We start from the raw sequence: 5617 nt of genomic DNA on the forward strand, positions 1-5617 counted from the left end.
AGATTGGGTGGCTTCCTGTAGTCTGTTGCAGTGGTCACTTCCGTTGTGTCGTCCCTCGAGCTGTTGGAGGTGTTAGGCCATCAGCCAGCATTGATCCACCTCCGAGGCTAAACTTGACCAAGGTGTTAGGCCGTAGCCACCTCTGGGAAGCCTTCGCCCCTAACAGCCTGTTTTCCTCGCTTGGTCGCCTGTTTTTATACCTTATTTCGATGGGCTGGTGGATACCTGGTGTCAATCATTTTTACCCATCCCATTGTCCAATTACAAGGAGAGGCTGCCTCTGACAGCCCCCTTCCAGCCACATGAGGTATCTTCCTCCTTATCTCTGTTCTAAAGGTCTTGTTGCCCACTCGTAGACAGCTTGTTTATCCTACAGCTCCTTATCAGGCCTAGCTAGGCCCACTTGGAGGCCTGTTTTTGTGTTCTGACCTCGTAATTCAGCTCTCTGGGCAACTCTTTTTCTAACATGACTGGAATCTTTCTGTGCCATCAACTTAGGCAAACTGCTGATCTAGGGAACCTGTAACAGACTATTATTTCTTAAGCTGCAAAACACAGAATGACAAAAACCTCAAAGTTTAGTCAAACCACCTATTTGTCAAGAACACTTAATGTGTTTTGAAGTATAATTTCTTCCTGCGAGCACCATGCAATCAAAGTGCAAAATGGACTTCATAAAATATTCTTCTGAATGTGCATTTTTGAGAATGCAGTAAAAGAAATTGCTGCTGTGACACTTTAAAAGCTTCCTGAAAAGATACATGTGGGTTTTTTTCTTCTTCCACCGACTTTCCACCCTTAACTGACCTCCCCCGGAGGTTGAATTCCTTGTTAGGTTTCAGTTCCACAGGTGCCAGCTGATCTCCAGCACCTGACCCAAAGTGGACAATCATCACGTGGGAGGCCAGGCAATGAGTGTCAGCTTGGCAATTGGATCACAGTTGGCACCATCCACGCGTGTGTGGGGATTGCTCGATATCAAGCAGGAGCGGGTATGTGCCCGCCTTTCCCCTCCACATTCAGTGGCTCTCAGATCGACTGAGACACCAGATGCTGCTGCCCCATTTAATTCAGCATAGACTCCCTCCACCACCGGCGCACCATGTCTGCAGTGTGCACTATCTACAGGATGCACTGCAGAAACTCGCCAAGGCTTCTTCAACAGCACCTCCCAAACCCACCACCTAGAATGACAAGGGCAGCAGATGCACAGGAACATCATCAACTCCAAGTTCCCCATCAAGTCAAACACCATACTGATTTGGACATATATCGCCATTCCTTCATCGTTGCTGGGTCAAAATCCTGGAACTCCCTCACTAACAGCACTGCGGGAGAACCTTCACCACATGGACTGCAGCGGTTCAAGAAGGCGGCTCACCACCACCTTCTCAAGGTCAACTAGGGATGGACAATAAATGCTGGCCTTGCCAACAATGGCCACATGCCGAGAATGAATAAAGAAAAAAAAAGACTGGGTATCAAACCTGAGAAGTTCCTGACCTATATTACTCAGCCACTTAATGACTTAACTAGCGCGCCTTTAGGGAAGTTAAGGATACAGTCTGGCCATACGTTTGAACTTGTCTTCCAACTGTGTCCGAGAAAATAAAGGCATAGGCCGGGAATTTCCCCCTCCGTCGCCAGGTGGAAATGGGGGGTGCAGTGACTCCCTGAAAATCGTGGCGTGTAAAAACGTACCACCCTGTTCCCGTCCCCGATCTGGCCGACAGCGTTCCGAAAAGGTCACGACTACCACTGGACTGCTGCCTGTTTCTGTCGGGCGGCCATTTTAACATGCAAAATGGACATGCCCGCAGCCCACTGGCGGCACGGCGATGAGGCCCGGCCCTCAAAATGGACGCCGGCCAGCGCCCCAATGGTTAAAATCTATCTCCGAGTCTTCCATCGCTGGGATCTAGGATGAAATCGTCTCAGACAAATGGGATGAAGGGTTCCTCTCTTCACGGGTTGTTGAGGGCCCGATGCGTCATGGGTTAGGGCAGCCTGAAACGGCTGGCTGAAATAGAATACGGTCCATTCTTCAGCACTCACGTTCTCCACCTTGACACACACAAGGCTCACCAACAAAAGAAAAAGGCATCCTCACCCAATTAGTTTCCCCTACAAAGCAATGCTCAGACACTGCTCAAAACATAATGCAGTCCGTGCTGGATTGATGTGCGATGCACTTTATCACTGATGTTTCATCAATATGCGGCAAAGGACTTTTCAGACCACTTTGAGAAGGGAAGAGCAGCTGCAGTTCCAATCTACTGCTTTTCTGCTTCGATAACAAGGGATGATTATTTCCCTTTCAAAAAAAAAATATAGATGACAGGTAAAAGCACAAAACCCAGTAATTGAACCTTTTGACGCAAGATGTTTTTGAAAGTCCATTTTATAAGTGGATTCTATTCATCGTGAAGGCGCTGTCTCTTTTTTAGAGTATCAACACCAAGCTTCCGCCCGCTGAGTAGAATTAAGAGGACCCTCTCTCCAGAGAAGAGAGATATAGGATTTTGACGCCTCCACAGATTCAGAGCTTTTCAACTAAAGGTTTTCAAGGAGGATGATAGGGGTGGTGCAGTGGCTTAGGCGCTGGCCTTTCACTTCTGGGAGCTGGGTTTGAATGCAGCCCAGACTGATGGGATGGAAAATTCTCCCTTTTCCTTCTAGGAGTCCCATGTGAAATGTTCCCACACCACAGGACCTCTCCCGAATGTAGCACTAAGTGCCGCCGGATGGCTGGAGTGAGATTTTGAAAATGTCACCTTGGTGCAATAGGGTGGCACTGTTCTGAAACTGGTAGTGAGGCACCGAGCTTACAAACATATGAACAATGATGGACAGGTAAAGACCCTCTGGCCCACCCAGCCTGTCCCACATGATTGCGATACCTTGTGTATCACAACATAGACACTCTCCACCCCACCCCAAACCATGGGATCTCCTGGGAGAGGCAAAAAAAACAGATAAAAAAAACCCAGGCCAAATTGGGGAATAAAAGACTGGGAAATTTCTCTCCGACCCATCTAGGCGATTGAAACTAGTCCAGGAGGTCACCCTGGCCCCGAATTCCCTGTAGTGCCTACCTTCTGTAAGAGGTGATCTCCGCCCCAGCCAGAAACAGGTCCAGCTCTCGCTTGAAGGAATTCAGCGAATCAGCATCCACCGCACAAGCCGGCAGCCTTTTTCCAGAGGTCCAATATTCTCTGGGAAAAGAGCCACCTCCTGACAGCTAACCTAGATCTGGCCTTATACAACTTAAAATTGTTACCCCTGGTCCTCCCTTGGAACAAACTGTCAACTGCAACACAATCTATTCCCTTCATCATCTTATAAACCTAGTTTCACCCTGCCATGCTCTACTTGACCTGCAAGGAACAGGAGCTCAAGGATAAAATGTGAATTCCTAAGGTGAAACTCAGCAACAACTTTAGGTTAAAAAGGACGGAAGTAATTGAAGAACTGTCCAATCTGCAGGTCAAACAAGTACAGTTGGTCTTTCGCTAATTACCTCTGCATGCTGATATGAAAGAAAAAGCAAAGAAAAAGAAAGACTTGCATTTATATATAGCGCCTTTCATGACCACCGGACGTCTCAAAGCGCTTTATAGCCAATGAAGTACTTTGGAGTGTAGTCACTGTTGTAATGTGGTGTGGGGAACTAGTAAGTCAGAAGTTTAAGATGACAGGAACTCATGGACTCAGGAGGTAAAGACTGCAGTTTGCTTAGAAACAAAATCAAGCCCTATGTAGAGACAGCCAAAGGAACAAGGAACGCTGTTCATAAATCTGGACATCATGGGATGTTTTCCTACCATTGTAACTGTCCAAGGTGCTTGATAGGCAGAAGTAGCAGAAAGGTGATCACTCAGAGAGCTTGGAGTGACTCCCTCATCCAATTAATTACTGGCACAGTGTGCCCCAGCAGGTTGAAATGGCTGTTGTAACACAATTGGATGAAATGCTTCCATTTGGCATTGTAGGTCTTCCATGTGGAAGCCTATTCTGAAGAGGCGACATTGTTGCTATAAGTGGTTGCACTTGGATTAACCCCACACTCAATCGCAATACACATATAATAATACAGGACAATGGCGGATGGAGTTTAGTACAAACTAGTACCGCACATAGGAAGATAAAAATAGACAATATAAGTTTTCCATGAAGGGTGTTGAAAAGAATGAAGTTGAAAGAGTTCCAGGCGTTTTAGTACACTCGGCACGCACATGTCCATTCACTATAGCGCAGCAATCAACAAAACAAGTAAGTTGCTGAAATATATAACCAAAACCATCGAGCAAAAGCCATGCACAAACAGTGCACTGGTATCTGGCCAGACCACATCTTGAGTATTGTGCTCCAACAACAACGACAACAAGATATCCAAACCCTGGCGGCCGTGCCATGAGATTGAGCCCTAGTCAGAGGATGTGAATTATGAGCAAAGAATGGATTTAGTTTGGCTTTTCATCCTTAAAAGCAGGCAACTGAGAGGCCCTGTGAGCAGCTTTGAATTAGCCCGTAACAATGGGACAAGAATCAAACTGGCGAAAGGCAAATTAGGACTGATGTTAGGAAGTCCTTTAGGGAAGCAAACCTGCCGTCCTTACCCGATCTGGCGTACATGTGACTTCCAGTATGGTTGGAGCTTAACTTCCTTCTGAACTTAGCCAAGCAAGCTGCAATTGTATCAAACCACAATGGTTCAAAAATTACCACACTTCAGAAAGTACTTCATTGACTGTAAAGCGGTTTGGGGCATCCTGATGTCATGAAAGGCGCTATTTAAATGCAAGTCTTTCTTTTTTATATATATATCTTAGCTGCTCCTCTGTCCTGGCAGACCATTGCTGGAGGGTATCTCCTTGGCATCTCACTCATCTACCAGAGGCCAGAAGAATGTGCATCTCTCAGGTTGGTGGTTGCCTGTAGCTAGTCTTCAATGGGTTTTGTACAGTAACTGAATAGTGCTGGAGTCTTACCAAAAGCAGACTCCAGCTCTATTCAGTGTCAGCTTGGATAAGAAATTGGCTTAAGGACAGAAAACAGCAAGTTGTGGTAAATGGTTGTTTTTCAGACTGGAGGATGGTAGACAGTGGTGTTCCCCAAGGGTCAGTGCCAGGGCCATTGCTTTTTTTGACTTGGATATTGGAATACAGAGTAAAAATTTCAAAATTTGCCGATGATACCAAACTTGGGGGTGTGGCAAACAGTGAGGAGGATACCAATCGACTGCAACAGGACATAGATAGGCTAGCAGAATGGGCAGACAAGTGGCAGATGGAATTTAATACAGAGAAGTGTGAGGTGATGCATTTTGGCAGAAGGGATAGGGAGAGGCAATATAGACTTAATGGCACAATTCTAAAGAGTGTGCAGGGACAGAGGGACCTGGGGGTTCATGTGCATAGATCTTTGAAGGTGGCAGGACAGATTGAGAGAGTGGTTAACAAAGCATATGGGATCTTGGGCTTCATAAATAGAGGTATTGAGTACAAAAGTAGAGAAGTTATGCTGAACCTTTATAAAGCTCTGGTTAGGCCACAACTAGAGTATTGCATCCAGTTCTGGTCACCACACTTTAGAAAGGATGTGAAGATCCTTGAGA

This window comes from Somniosus microcephalus, chromosome 21, assembly GCF_052327205.1.
Source record: "Somniosus microcephalus isolate GS21.2 chromosome 21, FLI_Smic_1.0, whole genome shotgun sequence".
In the NCBI taxonomy this organism is placed as follows: Eukaryota; Metazoa; Chordata; class Chondrichthyes; order Squaliformes; family Somniosidae; genus Somniosus; species Somniosus microcephalus.